General features: G+C 49.3%; 1 protein-coding gene across 1 annotated transcript in view; it reads right to left on the bottom strand.

The window, feature by feature from the left end:
- LOC142589977 (protein rhomboid-like) overlaps window positions 1–21,409 on the bottom strand; it is a 216,029-nt gene that overhangs the window by 187,035 nt on the left and 7,585 nt on the right. Inside the window, exon 3 of the mRNA XM_075701741.1 lies at window positions 20,036–20,200. The gene's annotated coding sequence lies outside the window, so the exon portion shown is untranslated. The remainder of the gene's footprint in view (window positions 1–20,035; window positions 20,201–21,409) is intronic.

Genomic DNA, 21,409 nt, shown 5'->3' with positions numbered 1-21,409 from the left:
ACTGGAAAACTTGTCAGATAAACACACAGAACAAAAGAATAAACGTTAGCTGTCACATACATGACGGACTAAGTGACGGCTGGGGCTTCATAATGCACAAAACAAAGGCGTGGGAACAGAGCTTTCCTGCGCGAACAGGGCTAAGCACTGACATGCCGGTCACTATGTTCCCACGAGCAAAGAGCCAATCACCTATGCAGCGCAGACAACATTCAAAACAGACGACACGCTATTACGTCAATTAAACAAAACCCGCCGCAACCCACGAAACCTAGGACAGAGGAACACAGCGGGGTATTAATCGAAGCGGACTAGGGAGCTGGCCGGACGGAACGGACTCTCGTCGCAGACGGCCAACGTGCAAAATACAAACCAAGAGCAGACGACCATAACGGAACAGCCGCCCCAAACCAAGCCGCCGCCGACTGCAGAAAGGCAGACGACAAGGAAAGCAAAGAAAAGCAGACGATCAAGCTAAACAGCCTCGGACGCAAAAGAAAGCCGTGGGCAAAATTCGCAGTCAAGCGCAGCGGCGCAAATCGCGAGGTCCCGTAATAGTAGCACGGGGCGCTACCAGGTGGCGCTGGCCTGCGAGTTCGGCACGCAAATAGACGCGACCGCGCTGTTGAGCACGTACGTACAAGTCAATTACGCCGGCCTTTTGCCCCAAGCCGCAATAACCTGTGTAAACAATGGAAGCTGGCACCACCGTCCCCCTTGCACCCATCGGGGCTGCTTGCTTCTTGCTTGTCATTTGTCTTGCTTTTCTTTGTTGCTCTATCCACAAGTCAAGCCAGGATAACCACCTTCCTTTAAGAGCGCGTGCTTCTCACGACCCACTGCGCGTGCAGCTGGTTCGACATGAAGCGGACCAATCAGCGACTAGCCTCGGGCACTGACGTCATGACAAACGTTGCAGGGTAAATGACAGCCAATCAGGAGCCGCGCTTAGTGATTGGCAACGAGGAAACGACGGAGCGAGGACCCGAACGCCCACGGCATGACAGGGCTCGTCACCCGTCTAGACACGTCTTACGTGATCTAAAATAAAACTGAAGCTATGGCTACCTTTGTTTTTGTTTGTTCGTTTGTTCTGAATACGCCGTTGCAGACCAATTACGACGGCCGTCGATAAACGATTGGCGGCAGGTAAAAATAGACGCTTTCTAGAAAAGAAGCAAGTGCATATCTGGCAAAGAAGACAAACTGGGCAATTAGAGATGGCAGACGTATAGAGCACCCCAAGGCACTCGTAAACCTGATGAGAAACTGGATCCTGGGAACAATTACACCAACAGCAATGGCTACCAGCAGAGCGTAGCACGAAGCTGTCATTAGGCCCACTGCACGTCCGAGATAACCGACTTATCTCTCATATGTGCCTCAAGACATGCCTAGGAGCAGCAATAGAATGCCACCTCTTCGACCAAGGATCTATCGGTTACACTTTTCACGAGCCCGATGAGACACTATCACGAAAAAAGCAGTTGGCCACGTTTCTAGATCAGTAGTTATGCTATTACTAATCAACCATATTTTCTTATTTTCTAACTATCGTGGGCAGAACCATGACCGTGTCCGCTTGCACATGCCAAGTAACGTGTCTTTTATTTCGTTATTGCCCTCTTGAGCAGCAGTCGTCTGCACGTATCTCGCCTTTGCGAAACCGGGACCCAACGTTTAACGCCAAATACAGTTTAGCAATATTTAGAAGCTAGGATTTTGCTTCCAAAGGCTACATCCGTCCAGTCACTTTCTGCTTACCTCAACCTCGTGCGCGCCCCTCTCTCGCCCCCACCCCCCTTTTTCGTCTGCTGCAAAGTTCACCATTCACTCGTTTCGCTTAGCCTATATTCCGTCTGTTTCTTATCTCCACGCGCGTTTCTTTTCTATCCTTATCCTTCCGTCGACGCTTTCCTTCAGCTTTGCGACAAAGATCGTCGTCTGCTTCCTCCGCGCCTTCTGCAACCCCGCGAAGCAGCAGACGACAACGACGGTGGCCAGCGGCGGGTAACTGACCCTGACGGGCAAGAGAACGCCACCGACACCTGCGTCCCAACTGCAACCGCCACCATGGGCGATTCCGGTATTGGCTCGCGTGCAGCCGGGTTCCACCATCGCAGCGTGAGGCGTTATCTCTTCCCTCCAAGAAAACCTGGCGGCACCAACCGTACGCACGCGCGTGTGTTTACGGTTTAAGCGAACGCCAGCAGCAGGCGCCGTCAAAAAACGAAAAAAAAAAAAGAAAGAAAGACCGCTACCACCGAGAGAAAGAAGATGGTTGCAGCCGCCAAACGCCGCGGGAGGGTCATTAGCTGAGAAGGAGCCCTCTCCGTTCTCCGAAAATCGGCCGGCGATTAGCGGACCACCTCCACCCCCCCCCTTTCATGAGCGCTTCGATGACGCCATTATCGAAGAAGCGCCGCCGATTGTATCGCTCTCGCGTGCCGTTTGTACGAGAGGCTCACCCCCTGGCAAGTACGCAGCCTAGTTTGGGCGAGCTCCTTCATCGCCCGTTGCCCTCCGGTGTAAAGTGAACGGAGCTGTGCGAAAAGCGGTAGCTGCTTATAGCGGCTCCTGTTCGCAACAAGGAGTGCGCGTACGTGGAGTAGGGGCTCCGGTGACGTATGCGTGACTTGGCCCAAAAGACATCCCCCGGCTGTTACAATTTTTAATGCGAGATATTTGCCGCACACGATTAACTTTGAGTTAGGTAGGTATATGTTTCCGTCTCGCGTAGTTTCGGACCTTACTTTTTTTTTCAGTTAAATAAAAACACACGTATACGACGGTGGAACCGCACCTCGGCATCCCAGCATAGCAGACTGCTGCTGTAATCCTTAAGACACAATAGGTGTTTTTTTTTCTTGCTTGCTTGGTTTATTGCATCATTGGACAATCATCAAGCTTTTGCATGCCGACATACCCCACTGTTAAACGACGGCAACATAGACATAGGTGGGGGGGCATCAACGACAGGAAGCACACATTTCTCGTGCCAGCGCCAACTATATATATCCATTAGGTCACAAAGGCAGGAATGAAACGCGCGAAATAATTGTCTTTCGCACGCGTCACGTAGCAATAAAAGTTGCTAATAAAAGGCGAGAGGGAGACATTTTCCCCCATTCATCTGCCGTGTACAAGTGTAAAATAATTTACACCCTCAAACGTGAATAATGGTGTGAATCGGTCTATAATTAACGCCCTTACGCCCAAAATCGGTGTAAAATCACACCCTTCCACATAAAGAAAGGGTGTATGGGCGTGACATACATAAAGCGATTTACAACCTTATTCACTTTTAAGTGGTGTTAATTATTTGGTAGCGATGTATGCTACCGCGCCTCCGGACAACGTTCGAGATAATGCAGTCAATGTCGCAGCCGAACTGGTTGTAACCTTCCTCTATACCGAAGTGCAAGAACTCAGTTGTTGTCATGTCACCGTCGTCGTCACTTTCCTGCTGTCGTAACACACACACACACAAACATACAACTGCTACACAGGCGCTTCGATCCCTCTGGTAACGTTTTTCGGAACCTCCAACTACGATGGACAGGCCAAACACCTGCAGTACCCTTCGCATAACATCGATTGTGAATGTGCCACATTGCCTACTCACGTCCTGGCGTTTTCGCGAACCGTCTGGCAATGCTTCCGCGTACATTTACGTCATGACGTTCGGTTACCGTGCCGAATGTCACGACTGCAGAAAACACATGATTCAATGTTTCCGAACAGTGATATCTCTCATATCTGACTTCACATGAAATATTGCATGCATCCTTGTATTATTATGCAGCATTATTCGTGGTCAGCTTTGTCATTGCTTTTCGTTTTCTGCTTGTCCACTGTATTATTACTCACCTGACAAATGTTTATCTTCGTTTACATTACTCTCCTTCCATTGTGCAAAAAGTGTGTTGTATATGACGTAGCGAGCTGTGGTAAAGGCCGAACGTCTGTTGCCAGCCACTAGAAAAAAATAAATAAATAAAATAAAATAAAATTTCCACAGTGCACGACCTGCACATTTTTCTTTCCCGCTTTATATTTTATGCACCACTTCATGTTATTTCTTTCCTTCTACTGATTTATTTAACTGGGCGTAGTTGAAAGTTACGGTAACTATTTCGACGCACGCTTCTCCAGAAAAAAATTGTTCAGCGATTAACGGATGACAACACAAGAGACGATTTGATAGCACTTCGGCAATAAAGCTGTTTCTCGTTTATTTGTTTTGAAATGTGCTTGAACACTTACTTGAAAGATAAAAAAGCAATGAAGGAAAGAAACAGCAATAAAACGAGAAGTTGTCAGTTCTTGCATATATGGGTCAGTAAAGTGCCACCGACAGAAGTGGAAGAGAGAGTGACAAAACGATAGCATGTTGTCCAAGGATATAACACACGCACACGCACCCCCCCCCCTACCCTTTTATATTACACTCACCACATTTTTCTGCTGAAGCCAAATCCGGAAAAGCGTGGCCAAGCGAAACAAAGTTGGTAAACTGGGTTCAACACGAAATATAATATCGGCATTGAAGCATACATTTCCAGTCTGAACATGGCGGATGACCAATGTGTTAGCGATGTAATCTCGATAACAATGCTTTTTCGCGTACAATAACCACGATTCCGACGGCAGAGCGCCAGATCGAATGATGGGGGACAAGCCAGAACATAATGGATGATAAAGTGAGATTAACATCTGCGATCGTAATCTTGCCGCGTGTTACGCCTCTGTCCTTGTCCTCACCCCGCCCTTTTCTTTTTATCGTTAACATTGCAGCTTTTATCATTCCAACTGTGTTAAGCGCACCAATAAATCATATCCTTGCAACTTCATGATATCACACTGAATGACATTTGCCTTAAACTCTGTAGCATTTCTCCAAATTACATTGAGCCGATACAGCTCCTTCTCTCTCTCTCTCTTTCGAGAGAGAGAGAGAGAAAACATAATTCCGTTATGTTTCACTTTGTATACACCCTAACAGAACGTTAAGATAACAGACAAACAGGACCCAAGAACAGCGCACTAAAGGGCCATATCCGTGTCACCAAATCCGTGACGCGGGCCCCCGGCTCTCCTAAAACTAACAAACTCCTCGCGAAACTCATCTTATATACCGTCGACGTTTTTCACTCCATTAAAGGGACGCTTCTGAGGGCGGCGTAATCAATTATTTCTTTGTTGACAGCGAAGCGAGCGCCGCCGCGCGAGTCCGCCGTCAATCAAAGCCGCGACGATGTCGAGCAGCCCAACGCCATATTTGGAAAAAGAAAAAGAAAACTAGGGCTCTCAGAAAAAATAATGGAGGCAACGCGACAGCGTCAACCAAAACCTGCACTGAAGCTCCCCCTTGCGGGGCCGTCGTCAAATTTTTACAGGCTCATATATCTCGGTCACGTCGCCCGTCCTTCAATGCTTGAGTCAAGTGCCGGCAGCTCCCTGAGAAGCGGGGAAGGTATAGAGATACCTCCACATCAAAAATACCAAAGCGGGAAAATAAATAAAAGAGACTACCATGTGCGCTACGCTATATCCAAAGTTCAACATCGATGCGCGAGGAAGTACGCACGAATAAGCGAGGGGAAGTAAACCGTAGCAGACTACAAAATAAATAAAGGAGCAGACGACAGAAAGCGAGCAGGCGCACGCGCAGGTAACAGCAGACGACAACGTTATTATTAGGGGCGCCCTCTTTCGGCAAGGCTTCCTTTCGAGTTTTGAACCGCAAATGAAAAAAAAAGGTAGAAAGAATCCCCTGACCTGCTTCAAGAAAAATGTGCAAAGGGAGCCGAAGGGGGGCTCCAAACTAAATGAGAACACACACAAAAAAAGGAAGTAATAATTAACGAAAGAAAAGAAAAAAAGGAAGACATCGATTTGAAAGTAAGAAAGGCGGGGTTGCGGGGGAACGCGAGAGGTAGACGCTCCGCACGAGCAGAGCACGCGACAGAGCGCACGCCGATGAAAAGCCTTCGCACGGGGAGGCGTGGTCTAGGGGGATTGGGGGGTGGGGGATACAGCAGCAAGAAGCAGGAGTGGTGTAGTAGGCGCGCAGTGCCATCTGGCGCCCAGAAGGCTGCCAGTGCACCTGGCGGTCCCAAGCGGAACTTCACCTAGGCCTTAGATGCACTACGCACCCCCTGACCCCCGTACTCCCCCGAGCCTCCTCTCAAGAATCAGATACGACCCACCACGCGCACCTCTTCTCGTTTGCGCCCCGCCGCCCCTAATCTTGGGCTCGATTCCGTCTGTTTTTATTGTCCTTCTTTCTTTCTTCCTTTCTCCCAATTCCCTCGCGCTTTTCTCCCCCCCCCCCCCTGACTTTCAGCGAACGCTAGCTGCACTGCTTTCTTGTGCCTCCTTGAAAGACGTTTCTTTCAGGGTTTTGAGAAGTTTCAGAATTTTCTTTTTTTTTAATTCTTCACTAGTTCTTATTTTGCCTTCTGCTATAGTCCGCGTTCCTTATTTCTTGTCGTCTGCTTTTTGCACAGGTCGCCTGCTGTCGCCGTCTGCGCGTCGTCTGTTACCGCGAGTTGGTCGCTGTGTCATCTGCTGGCCAAATTCAGTGTCTGCGAAAGGAAACGGAAACTCAAAGAAACCTTCAGGTTTTCATAATGATATGACAGAAAACGCACGCGCACAAATAAAGAAGGAAAAAGAAAGGAAAGACGATATGTCGACAATATCTCCGCGTTTCCTGAGGATGTGGGTTTTAAGAAGATGGCACGGAGTTAACAAGCAAATATGAAAAAGATAACGTCGGGCATTTGCCGCAAGGAAGCCGTTTCCACGGATCCCTTTCCGAGGAGCCGTAATGTTCGGTTAAATATAGAAACGACAAAGCCACCATTTATTTCACAGTTACACCTGGAAACAATTAGTGGCGCTCTATGCTTCAGCGTACTAAAGAAAAAAAAAAATGTCGTCGTAGAAGTAGCAGCTAGGAACGTCTGAGGCACGTCTATGTGCATTTCAGTGGAAAATAAAGTAAAATAAAAGAATTTGCTGCGACCAGGTAATAGAAAAGACGATGCATCGCAAGAATAAAGCCAGGAAAGTTAGAAGACAGCGGAAAATTCAGCATAAGCGTGCAGCTGATTCGCGAATAAAAATTATTGACAGTGGAAAAAAAAAGACACTGCTATACTAGTTTAGAAAGCCGCGCAGATGAGAGCAAAACCGCATCGCTGCAGCCACAATACAAAACGGCGGATCAAGCAGTCTACATCAGCCATTCGTTCCTGTAATCTAGTTCCCGTCCCAGCAATGCGTATGTTTTGCAGCCAGTAACGTCAACAAATATAGCAACAACAAAAAAGATAAGCATCCGGCATTGCAAAATAAGTTGGTCCAAATTCCCCCGTCAAGATTTTCGGGGGCCTCGTTTAATCTAATCCGCTGAATAAAACCAATAATTGACATCTGCGTACAGCAGTATAGGCAAGCAACCGCTGGGCGGTTTGATATGATGAGATCACTACACCTGCAGTTCTCAGGTAGACACCGCGAAGTCGGAAAGAAAGGGAAGCGTAGATAGACAGCACGATAAGGGATGATCAAAATAACCTTTTCCTTTCTTTTTTCGCTACGGAGCAAAGGAACGCTAATGCAACGCGTCGAAGTTCGTACCGCATACAACAGTCACAAGTATAACGGACGTAGTAGACAAGAATTTCGAAGCACGTCGAGTCGGGACTCGCTTAAGAGAACAGAAGGTACGCACAGAAGTTCGAACACCCGCGGCTGCAGCACTAAAAACGCCAACCAGACACCCGGTCTCCCACCTCAGAGTTCGTGCAGTGAAACGTTCTCCAATTCCGAAACGTCATAATTCACCGGATGAAACAAAGCGGTCGTGAGCCCACGAAAAAAGAAGAAAAAAGAAATAAGTCATGGACTTAAAGGAGGCTGTGATGGAGATGGGGGGCGAGGGGGGATGGGGCGTTACGGCGAAGCTCCGTTCTACGGTAATAGCACCCAAACCTCCAAGCGCCGTGCAAACCCAAAGGTAGCTAGCGGACGCCCTTACTGTAAGCTTTCATAAAAGAGTCACGGCCCACCTTCCGCACCTTTGGTCCAGATGGCGCCACGCGACCGGAAGTCGCGAGTCCGCCGCGGAATCCAGAAACAGCGGTGCCCCCCTCTGTAGCTATAATACACTTGCGCACTCACGCACAAACAGAGCGGTGACTCTGGGCTTTCTCCATTGCTGCAGAAAAGAAAGAAAGAAAGAAAGAAAGAAAGAAAGAAAGAAAGAAAGAAAGAAAGAAAGAAAGAAAGAAAGAAAGCCGTCGCAGACCGCGATGGTATAGAAGGAAGGAAACAAGACCGGATACCGCGGATTTCAAGCAGACGTACGCGCGCGCACGAACAGACGACGCCAGACAGACGTTCAAAAAAAGTGCCGGAACAGACGCTTCTGTTAAGCGAGTATTATACGCGCTGAAGCACCGCGAATTCGAATCCGGTCACCTCGTACGCGCGGGGCACCATCTTAGAAGTAACAAAAATAAAAAAAGAATAAAAAGTGAAACAGTCCCGATCCACAAGGGCTCCAAAAGAAAGCAAACAGCGCCCCAGGCATATGGCGCGTGTGCGCAGTTGCGCCATCCCTATGGCCTGGCTTCTATACAGCTGCAGCCTTCAAACACTCCCTAACTCCTCCCGGCGTTCCTTTTTTTTTTGTACTATTGTTACTTCCCATATCCTCCTTCCGACAGCAGTTCCAAGTTACGAAACACGCCTCATAGAGAGAGACCTTCAATACCTTTGTCACGAACGGAACACGAGGGTAGGTCTGTCGGCCCTGTCCCCCTTTTTTCTAAAGCTTCCATCGACCGCGAAAGAAAAGCGCATCCTTTTCAAATCCCTAAATCACTGTGCACGCCACGTCCAATGGCACGGGGTGTGGTACACCTCTGAAGACGGAGTCCCCATTTTTCTTATCCCCTAAGCCCCGTTTTCCTATCCCTGAACCAAAGCCTCGCAGCTTTAGAAGAGCTTTCGAAAGCGTGCCTGCGTACATAGGAGGAGGGTTACACAATCGGCCGTCACAACCGGCAGCTTCGATTTGTGCCGGAAGTGAAAAAGACAGCTGCGGGGTGCCAGCGACCTAAACCTTGAACGAAATTAGTTGTCCCCTGCATAGTACAGACATTACCCCGTTTTCCGCTATACAGGCGCGTAGGAGAATGACACCCACTTTTTGACATTTTTCTCAAGCCGCGAATGGGCATCACTTGACGGAACAGTTGCCGGTTATTGAGCTGTGGTCCTGCGCCTGAAAAACATAATAAAGTGGAGACATATTTGCCAAGTGATAAATTATGCAAAGTTGGAGTAATCTTGCCTTGGGTAATAACTGATGCAAAGACTGAGATGAAAAGTGGAAGTGGTGGACGAGAAACAGACGTCGAACATGCGTTTTGCTGAGTGTACTCAAAATCAGGACACTCCGCGCAGATTTTGGGCAGCGTGAGTTTATTCTAGTAAATTTTATGATGCAATCACGAAGTAGAATAAACACCGACGTTCCTCGAAGTTTGCTTTTGCCGTGTTATTTTCCAACCGAAAGACGTGCACTCGTAGCCCGCGTCACCGGATAACACCGTCACCGGTGTTAAATGTGCTATGACACCGCAATACCATCTTCACCCAGCAGTTCATTGCTCGCTGATTAATCACCCCAATTAGGACTGAGGAAACGCGCTGTGCTACCTCAGGGCGTTTCCTAGAGCCGAAACGTTTCAGCAACGCTATGGGCGAAGAATCTCGATGCTGCTGTTGCACCAGCAGCCGAAAGGAACGCGCAGCAGTACATGGAAAGCAGACGAAGACACAAAAAACAAACAGACGAACAGTGAGCGCATAGGTGGTTCAACAACCACACATACAGCAGGGCCATCTGCGGGGTCTTCTCGGCGGTCGGTCAGTCAGCCAGTGCAGGGCTTAATTGGCTCCCCCGAAGAAGAAAGCTCGCCGCCAAAGGAGCGAATAGTACACCAGAGCCGAAGGCATGGGAGAGGGTGGAAAAGCAACAAAACAGACGAAACAAAAGCAGAGAACAACAACCTGCCTCCGTCTCGAACGCCGCGGGATACCGCGGGAGCACGCGCCAAACAACAACGACGACGGCGAAGGGTCACTGCAGCAGACGGCTCGCGTGCCGGAGGCGGTTTCTCCGGACTCGCCGTTTGCAGACGACCGCCGGTTGAGACACGCTGCAGGGCTGCGCCACCCACTTCTGTATCCTCGCTTTGCGTCGCCTGTTTACTGCGCGATCTAAGCAGACGACAGTGAAGGTGATCGCGTGCAGGAGGCGGTTGTACAGGAGTCGGCGTTTGCAGACGATCGTCAGTTGAGACACGGTGCCCGTCTGTACGCCCACTTTTTCTTTCTTCGGTTTCTTCTCTTCGCGTCGTCTCCGTTACTCGGCGCAAGAAGCAGACAACAGCTGCCGCTGCTGCGCGTAAACGCAGAGGCGACCTGAGCCAGACATTCCGTAAAATTTTCTTGCTTCCCGTTTTTCTTTTTGCTCAAAGTTAACGTCGTGCGGTCGTTTCTGTTCACTTAGCCCTTTCCAGGAATCGACTTTCTAGGTTGGCGGCCCATGTGGACTTCTTGGAAGGTGCGATACCGTTCTGCTTGCCGTGTCTAGTGACTCAGAGTGGTCCGTATACAGTGGAGTGCGCAGTTTTGTAAACCCCGGTGGCGTTCGTGCTGACTACTCGAACCAGAATAATAAATGATTACCAGCGATTACCTTTAGCAATTACGCAACCGGATTACCTCAGCAAAGTGTATGCATACGGCAGCCATGAAAGAGCCATTTAGACAACCACAGTGCCCCCTGCTTCGGACTACCTTGAAAGCGGCCCGAAGGATGACGCAGCGCAGTTAGCGGTACCTCCCAAAAGCGCATCCCACAAATTGGACCCATGCTTCCGACTGGGAAGGCACTCACAGACGTTTCACCGGGGATGTTTCCGGCGGTGCAGGGATTCGAGCAAGCGACCTCCCGATGACGAGACTGGCGCCCTAACCCGTACGCCACGGTCCACGATGAGTAAACGGTGAATCGCCTAATACGTGCTTATCGACAGTGAGCGATTTCGCTCGAGACGTGTACGTGCGGTAAACAAACGACTGAGTGAGTAGTACTTGTATGCGAGTGCTTGCGCAACGCTGACAGTTCAAGCAACACTCTGTACGCGTGCCTGACGTTTCTGTTTACAGTGCAACTGCAGACGTCACAGATGGACTGTGAACTCGTTAGAACAGTCGCGTTTTCTTGCAATAGCAATTATACGGACACTCGAGGAACATTTTTGCCGTCGCCGTGATGTTCCAACAATTTCACAGGGTGATAATACGGTCGCCGCGCGCCGTATGCTGTGCGTGCGAGGGTGAGCAGACGATCGGGCCTCAATCTCGCGCGCGATGGGAGGAAAGCGGGGAGGAAGCGCGCCGTCTTCTCTCGCGCACACGGAACCGCGGGGAGGTGCGGGCGTTGTACTTCCGCAGCAACTTAGTATAGGCCACGGAGTAAGACATTTAGGAGGGGAACTCCCGTCAGCGCGAGCGAGCGCGGGTGACCAGATAAGGTCACAATTGTTGTATGCGCCGACGGGGCCATATACAGTGGCGGCGCCATGCGGCGCGTCGTAGAAGCCGCAGCGAAAAAAAAAATGCAGCGCCAGGGCAGGCCGCACCTGCGCGATCTCAACGGCGGTAATTTCTTTCCAGGCCGCCAGGCGCCGCCAGCACGATAACGGCTCCGCGAGCTTGTGACTTTTTCTGGTCGCCGCAAACAGCGGAGTTTCCACTCCTAAATGTTTCTTGCTCCGTGGTATAGGCCCGGGCTTTATCTTGAAAGCGATCTGCTTTGGTGGCAGAGTCTAGGTGCGCCGGCGAGCCGCCGGCGCACCTAGCTTCGCGTGTAGTGTTCTCGCGCTCAGTTTGCGTTGAAGCGATAGACAGCACGAAGGTCACTTCGCTCGCTGCCGCTGCCGCGCTTCCTCACGCCACCGTTTTGAGAGCGACTGCCTGCGGTAATCGAGTGTGATGTGTGCATGTTTGCCTGCGCGCGCTGACACAATGCTTGGGTAATTTAGTTAGTAAATCAGCGAGTGTTTACAAGTTTATACGGTCCATAAAACTACTGTCCTTACTCATTATTTCTGTCTACTAATTTGCTGTCGCCATCGGTGCTTCGGCTTTTGGGCGGAACAGCGACGTTTCTTTTTTTTTATTGCCCCATCGACGAGTGACATATAACAACAAAGCGTCCGTAAAACTCGCTTTCACGACTCCAACCCGGATTCCTAGCACGTGACCCGCACACGCTCATCTCTTAGAATAAGGAAAAAAAAATCGAGCATTGAACTTCATCAAGAACACGCGACTCTAAGCGAAAGCCACTAGAAAATCGGGCAACCGATCATTGCATTTTCCCACGCCTTTACTTCCTCCGGTCGGCCTAAATTTACTTCTCACGCTTTTACAAGCCTGCGTGACACGCCTGACACGGCGGACTTGTTAATAAAGGCGAACGGGCCGGAAACACAGTCGGTCGGTCGTCTCAACCTAACGCGTATTCACGTGCCTATCCGACCGACGATAGGCAAACACACCGACCTCTCGGTTCCGCATCAAATCTCGAACACAGTAATATGCCCTCTCACGACAAGTCATTCCATTTACGAGCAGTAGCTCCGCCCACATTTATACCTCCCAACTCCCCCTCACACACACACACACACAGACGTATGCAACAGCACCCTCCTCTATTCCGCGCTGCAATCCGCCACGCCCATCGAGCCATTGTATATACTACGGTGACTTCGGGGATCGTTAACCGAACAAGCGTATCGTAGCGTGACAAGCCCACCACACCAGCCACCCCAACATATATACGCTGGCCTGTCGGCGCGTCGCAGGTTGTAAAAACGTTTTGCCAACGATCGTTCCGGTCCACAGGCCCCCCAATCGACGGGAGGGGGGGGGGGGAGAGAAGACCCGTCGAACCGCGATATGTGGCCGCAGTTCGCCATGTGTGTGTCATTTGTACGTGTGCCTGCGTAAGCGTGAAAGAGCCAGCGCGTCTGTATATCGGGAAAATAAACGAGAGGCGGAGTATCGGAGTATCGCAGAATGGAAACAGCGTGACCAGGCGCTGTCCTACATGGTAAGCACGTTCTCTCTCTCTCTCTCTCTCTCTCTCTCTCTCTCTCTCTCTCTCTCTCTCTCTCTCTCTCTCTCTCACACACACACACACACACACACACACACACACACACACACACACACACACACACACACACAACACACACACACGAGGGCGATCAAGTTGGGCACATTTTTCACAGGGAAACGCTCCGCTCAACGTAGACAGGGCGCTAGAACGTGGCGAATGCCACTGAAGGAATAACGACTACGGAACGACGACCACAACAGGACGAGCACGACGGCGTGAGGATCGATGACCGTATGAAGACGACGCAATTGCGACGACGGTATGAGACGACAGCTGCACGACGACGACTGCATCATGACGACAGTATGACAGCGAAGGCATGGCGTCACAGCAGATAATGCTGAAGCGGACAAGGAAAAGGTTGTGCGCATAGCAAAGAAGTGAATATACTGTGTTTACATTAGGAGTGTCAAAGTGAAGGTTATATATATATATATATATATATATATATATATATATATATATATATATATATATATATATATATATATATATATAACCTCGAAGAGGTGCGACGTAATGCCAACGCATCTTAAATTATTTCAGAGCCAAACATCTGAGTTTGCCGAAACACGGCATCGAATCGCGTCAACTGAGGGGTAAACAGGCTGGACGTTGCGAGAGACAGAAGGTTTCTGGCGAGACCACTAAGTGAACTGGACCGCGAAGGGCGACGCCGGCCGCGGTCAACGCCAGGGGGCGCGGCGAGTGCGTGTTGTACCGCGCCATGTCCGGGCTCCGGAACCGGAGACACGCGCCGCCGGGTGACGTCACGGGGTGTCGCGTACTTCCGGCGGCCGATCTCGTTAGCACCGGGTCTGCGGCGTGCCCCACCGCCGAGTCTCGAGGGCGGAAGCGATCTGGAACAACGTAGCCAGCGTTACGCAGTCCTTCAACCTTGGAGAACAATGGGTCCTGGACGTACGTGACACGGAAGGGCAACGAATTGGGACCTATATGTATGCGCTGCCGCGGACGCCGTCGACCCGCTCGGCTAAAGCGAAACTGGCCTCGCCGTAGAAGCCACCTGCTGGACTGTAACGCGACTAGTTGCGGCTACGGTCGTTACATATTTTTGCAAGGAAACGGCGCTATAGAAGCGGGACGAAACAAGAAGGCGCAGCGCACTGTATTGCATCTACTAGCCCCTTCAGTCACGAATTAAGTTCGACTGTCGATAAATGTGTAAAATTTACATAATTTTATGCCAACGTGTTGGAGACACCATAGAAAGCAAGTCAAGGTGAGATGAGAATGACTGCGCATTTTATAGAGAGCCACCATAATTACATGTAATTAAATATTAATTTTTTGTACAGTGAGTAAAGCTACGTTCCCTCAATAAAAATACCGCATCGCCCGCTCGAATTACACGCACAGGTTAATTACTGCGCGCAAGCATTGCAACAAGGGGAAAAACATCTTTCGAAATTACTGCCGAAACGTCCCACTTCGAAGGTCCCGTCCAACACGCTAGTGACTTCACCAAAGCGCTCGTCTGAAGCGATAAATGTCACTCAAAAGTGAAATGGATGTACTTTAGGAAAACAGAATGTTCAATTTGCACAAAGCTTAATGCTCGTTGTCTATTCCTTGCAACCACGGCAGAGTAATGGCAAAAATAACTCGCGTCCACAAACGTGTACGCCGTGACTGAAGGGGCTAGTACTGTCCCGTCTTTAGGGACGTTTGCTTCCGAAACACCCGGACGCTTTGCCTCTGCAGGCGACGGGAGCGAACTACGATATGACAGCTCTGTAAATTTTAAAGGGACACATGGAAAAGCTACTGCTTTAAAAGTTAGTCAGATCCTTTCATCTCTTGATTAGTCTTCTCCTTCTTGCTCTCGCATTGTCGTCCCTGATCTTCAGGAATGTGTGGAGCATGTACTTGTTTGATGATCGAGATATATCCGGCTCTTCGGTGGCCTGTTTTCCCACTTTCTCATCATTTAGTGCACAACGACACTATATTTATTCACTCGTTTCCTCCTGTTTCCCTGGATCTTCTGTCACGTGTTGGCGAGTGTCGTGCGTGAAATGTGGCAATCGAGAGAGAGCTCCTTCGCACCTGCCCGAAAACGTTTGTATTTTGTGAACAATTATGCTGCGTGCGCGTTAATTTTCAGGAATGATGCCACTGTAACTTTTTTATCGAATCGTCGCTTCTGTTATATCATATCAAAAAAGAGAGGATGTAGCCGGGTCTACACGTAGGCATCTTGACAATACATGTATGTGCCTACAGGTAGCGCCGGCTACTGTGACACCGCCCCCTACTATGACACTTATCCCTACAACGCCTTCCCCTCTCCCTTCCCTTCCCCGTTGTTTATATTATTTTTTCCACTTCGAATTCTTAGACCGCTCTGAATTCGTTTCCAAGACTCAACGACAGTAACAAAGTATCATTCATTCAGTATTTAGTGCGCTCAAGTCGCAGTGCAACGTAGTAATAGTAGTAGTACTAGTGGTAGGAGGAGCAAGAATAATACGCCAATCTCCGCAGTCAGTGCCCAAAAAATTGCTCCAGACGACGTTTACTGAAATACCAACAGCAACATTCCCCGCTAGGCTGTATACATCAAACTAAAGCCGCATCCTACGCCTGGTGTATGCAGTAAATCCAGAGTAGCCCGCGACTAAGACTTCACGCTTCCTCGTAACCATCGGTGTCACTAGTTTGTTCGATACGCTGTGAAATGCTTTTAGTGACGTCCAAACAACCGCTCAGGGGTCCCTAGCCATCCGTAGCTGGCGTAATAACGCGCCCATAAACAAAATGCGAATAGCCGACGCCAAACCTTTGACCCGTGGCGCCATCTATCGGGAGCACCTGCACCGAACTCCGTTGCATGGAGAGACCATAGATGGCGCCAGCGCCAAAGGCCGTGCTGACGCTCATTTTGCTGCCGCCGCCGCTGCCGCCAACTTAGTTCTTTCTTTATGCCGCGTCAATATTGACGGAGAACGTCAAAAATTATTAATAAGCGCGAGCCAGGCGGGCGCACGTTTCCTTTCAGCCCCCAAGAAATAGAAGGATGTGCGCGCAGCCTCTCTTCTCCTGGGAAGCGTGCTCTGCCGCTCTAACACCGTTGATGCGGAAAAGGCGAACGCAAAAGAACCTCGTGGGAACTGCGGTAACACGGCCATCGTCTATATCTACATTTTAGCGATGTGGTATCCCTCAGAAAAAGAAAAAAGACAGAGAGACAGAGAGCGAGAGAGAGAGAGAGAGCGTTTGTAATGGCGAAGAGCGCGAATCCCAATTCTGTGCACTCCGGCTTCCCTGAGTGCTAACCGAGCAACTACGCTTTTGTCCGCGTTGTGAAAACGCGTTGCTTTACATGAAGAGGACTGTTGCGCCACGCGGGGAAAGTCGGGGTGTTTGCGTTGCGGAGTGTTGAGGCGTCCCACGTCCCTTCCTGGCAACCAGCTGCTGTCGAACCTCACAGAGAGAAGTTTTTTGTCTGTGTAGAAGCGCTTAATTCTAAACCGCCGAGTTGACGACAGCACGATGCGGGGTTGCAGTCATTCATTCATTCATTCATTCATTTTGAAGCGTCAGCATTGGGAGTGGCCGAGCGCGAAAAGCAAGTGTACGTGTGTGTAAAGTGATGAAAGCTGGTCATGTGGTGTGTATATATATATATATATATATATATATATATATATATATATATATATATATATATATATATATATACACGACGTGCGTCGTATGAGCTCCTGAACAACACTTTGCAATGTGCTAATGCATTCCTTTACCGCATTTACCACTAAATCTCCAATGAATTTTCATGTACATAATTTTTTATTATGCCTTAAGAGCCTACCTCGAACAGAAGAAAAATGGGAAAAAATTAAATAAACAACTAAAGAATATAAAATGGGGAAACCCGAGTTCGATGGGCGTGAGAACAAACGGGAAAGTTTTGTCGATCATTCAGAAGAGTCGCGATTCGGCGTGATTCACAGGAGTAACCAGCGCTAGCAGATAAAACCTCGGTGGTTTAAATACTAGGGTTTTGCGTGGCCGAACGACTGATCCGATTAAGCCCAAACCTCGTGAGGGTGATTTTGCGCGCGACGGCTTCGAGCGACGGCTTTGAGCGACGAAGCGTGCCACCGCGCCGTTTAGAAAAAAATTAAATTATGGGGTCTTACGTGCCAAAACCACTTTCTGATTACGAGGCACGCCGTAGTGGGGGACTCCGGAAATTTCGACCACCTGGGGTTCTTTAACGTGCACCCAAATCTAAGTACACGGGTGTTTTCGCATTTCGCCCCCATCGAAATGCGGCCGCCGTGGCCGGGATTCGATCCCGCGACCTCGTGCTCAGCAGCCTAACACCGTAGCCACTGAGTAAACCACGGCCGGTCAAGCGCTGTTTAGATCGCTCGTTCTGGTCGCTCGGTCGCTCGGGTTCTGGAAATCTAGAATTCGCGTGGCTCGTCGCCCGGAAGAGCTAGGAGCGGCTCGGCCAATCGCGGGACGCCGGAACTGAATGTACTACACCAGTCAAGTACTACCGCTTGTCGCGCGGAACCGGCAGACGATTAAAATTTTTGACACGTGCGAGGATGATAGGAACCTTACTGCAAGACCTTCAGAAATATTTTACGCCGCTTCCTACGGTAAAACACGTCGGCTTAAAATTAATAAAGCGTCCGTCACGCCACTTCTTCAGCGAGTACTTGCTGCCCTCGTACCGGCGACTACACCGGGGTAGACGTCGTTCAAAAGTCTTTGCTCGCACGGGGTGTCCGACTTGTAGTGTAGGCGACTAGCCAAACGCGACAGCCATCTCCATCGCGTCGCTTGTCGCGCGCAAGATCGCTTGCATGGGGTTCATGCTTTATGAGGTAAGCCGTAGAGGAGGTGAGGGACTCGGGATTAATTTCCACTTTTTTTTTATGAGCGCTTGGATCTAAGCGCACACGCGTGCCGTTTCTCCCCCGTCAAAATTCAGCCGCCGCGGCAGGGATCGAACCGGCGACCTCAAGTTCAACAACATAACGCGATAGTTGCTGGGCCAGCACTGCGGGCAGGCTTCAGCGTCCTTCCACAAGTTGTAAAGTCGTAAAAAGGTACCATTAAAGTGCCTTTTACGGACACAAGCGATGTTTAACAACATGGCGGCATCGTCTGAAAGTAGCGAACACTGTGGTTGCAAACGTGAACGCGAATTAGTACAAGTACTTAAGGTATACAGGAGAGAGAGAGAGAGACGCAAAGGAAAGACAGACAGGCTAACCAGAGGTTCTCTCCGTTTGGCTATCCTGTACCGGGAAGGAGAAAGGGGATGCGATAGATGAGAGAAAAATAATACGAAAAGGAACACACACACACACACACACACACACACACACACACACACACACACACAATACAGAGCATCCGAGGACATCCGAGAACATCTCAATACACCCGAGTACTGAGTTTCTCGTATCAGAAAAGCGTTAGCTTCGCGGTTATGGTGCTTAAGGTCCGCGCTAAATCTACCTTGCAATTCTTAAACATAGAGGAGTTCCAATAATCGCCAAGTTGCTGACATAAAATAACCCGTCAAAAAGAACAGTGTGCATCCACACAAGTTGCGCATACGTGTATGCTTGCGCCGGTTTTCGACCGATCACAGCGCTACCACACATTTTACAAGATTCGGATCGCGCGACAAATCGTACTCGGTCTCAATCAAACGGGGGACAATTCTAACGCACGTCAAGCGCCATGAATTTCACGTATAGATCGGCCCGCTGACACTCCTTTACGCCGCGCGAGCACGTGACATCTATTCGCGTCATGGCGTGAATTCGCTTTGCTCAAATGTACAAAAAACTCCCATGCCCAGAAAAAATAAAAATAATACCAATACGTTGCGTATAGCTATTGTTACATAACACAATCAACAGTGTGCAGAGGAAGAATGCCTCACCCGAAACAAAAGTTGTGTCCCCTTGCACGTCGTCTGCTAATAAATTCCGTCTCCATCTTCCTGCAATGCATTTATCTAGTTCTATAAGTATCATCTATACTATTGCAACATATCATACTTAACGAGCGAACCCAATGCGTGCGCTTTAGATATCAGTCGCAGACTACAGCCAACGTCTGGTGTAGCTTTTCGCAGCACAAATCATGCTTCTTCTCCTGTCGTGGTGCACAGAAAAAAAAAAAAAAAAAGAAAAGAAGGGGGGGGGGGGCAAATACCCTATCGAGATGTGACTAGGTGTCTGAAGTGATTTTCCTTTCGGGACCTGTCATACTGTATTGCGATTAACCGAGTAAAGCAATCGCTGAAAAAATTCGCTGCGGACGTCCATGGTTATCTGCCGCGAGCTGCGACAAATTAACTAACGCGGTCTATGAATCAACCTTCCGAGGACATCTAGTTTTCAAAATTGATGCAATCGATCGGTGAATCAATCTTTCTGCTGTCGTCTGGTTATCCATCGCATTTCTGTGACAAACGAAACGAAGCAAACACCGAATCAACCGTCCGTTGACATTTCGTTACCCACATCACGCTGCGACGAATTAAACAAACAAATCATTGAGTCAATTATTTCAGCAGACGTGTGCTTATCTACCGCGCTAAATGACCGAGAGAGACGCGCATACGTGTTTGCGACAATCATGTGACTTCGCGTAAAGGCGCGGCTGTCGTCTGTCAGCACCAGCCCTCCCGCGCGATCCAGGAGTGTGCTTTGAGCTGAAAGAAGAAGAAAAAAAATAAAACAATGATGGCGGACTTACCACGGCCACGAAGTCGTCGAAGGTGATGGCCGACGTACGGCTCCGGTGCGCCTTGGCAGTTAAGATCTCGCGTTTGGCCGGTCCCACGGCCTGGCAGAACTCCGGGGTCTCCAGGGCGCGGAGGAAGTCCGACCACGGGATCTCGCCGAAGCCCTCCGGGTCGAACTGTGTAGTCAATTTAAGGATGCCGATGGGAAGAAGAGCAAGCGTTAAACTCACGCGCATCCGTTCACAACGCTCTGCGCTTTAGCGCTTGTACGTTATACGACGAGCAGACGAAAGTTGCCTGCTTGCTCGGTTCGAGAGTATGTTATTCCATCTCAAGCAGAAGCAGACGAACCTTATTCGTTTGAGCCATCAGAGGCTTACCGACGAACAGACGAACGCCGTCTGCTTGGCTCGGAGATGGCGCCTCGCGCACTGGTATAGGGGGCGTCAGCACTCCTAGAGTTACTGTTAGGGTGTGTGCGAATATTCGAAACTTTCGAATGACGAATCGAATAGTGCCCTACTCGATTCGGTCTTCGAACCGAATAGTCAATATTCGTCAATGCGAATATTTTTCGAGTACTTTTCGAATATTTGAAAACGTCAAGAGCGTCCAGTTCAACACACAATTGGAGCAAAAGTGCGGTAAATGTTTGCTCCCCCGCGGGCGTAGTATAGACATAAATCGTGAGAACTTGCACAGTGGAACAGGCGACGTCGCTTAGGTAGCCACACTTTAGATGCTGTACTGCGATCATTCGCGCTCTCTGAAGAGTCCTGCGCATGCGAAGAAACTACATGTCTGCTCCCATAATGCTCCATTTGCGCTTTTAATAAACAACGCTTCGTAACGTACTACGTAATGACATGAATTGGCTAACGTTAGGAATAATAGGATGTTAACACCGTTTTTATATGAATTGCGATAAAATGTTGTTCACTATTGGAAAACTGTTCCATATTCGATTCGCTTCTGGCGCTATTCAATTCGTATTCGATTCGGCCCCCAAAAAATCACTATTCGTACACCCCTAGTTACTGGTTACTGTATCACTTCAGGTGCTCGCTAAAGGGAGTTTATACGGTAACTCTACTGGGTGGATGGGTGGGTGTTGTGAGCGTCCCCTTTGGAACGGGGCGGTGTGTTGTGGCACCAAGCTCTTGCTATTATGTCCTACCTAGGTTAAAAAAGGGGGAAAAAAACGCACGATGAATTCCCATAACCAAATTTTCTGGCCCCCTATTGTGAACATTGTTTTTGTACGTCTCCGTTTTTTTTTTCGTTTCCCTACTTTTTCTTCCACCAATATTCCAATCGCCTTCTACTAATCTCTATTGCGGAGATGTTCCTTGTCGTCGCGCGCCACCTGCCGAACGAGTTGTGCA

Source organism: Dermacentor variabilis, chromosome 8 (assembly GCF_050947875.1).
Source record: "Dermacentor variabilis isolate Ectoservices chromosome 8, ASM5094787v1, whole genome shotgun sequence".
NCBI classification, from domain to species: Eukaryota; Metazoa; Arthropoda; class Arachnida; order Ixodida; family Ixodidae; genus Dermacentor; species Dermacentor variabilis.
Note: the sequence above shows the minus strand (reverse complement) of the source record. Positions and strands in the feature narration are given on the sequence as shown.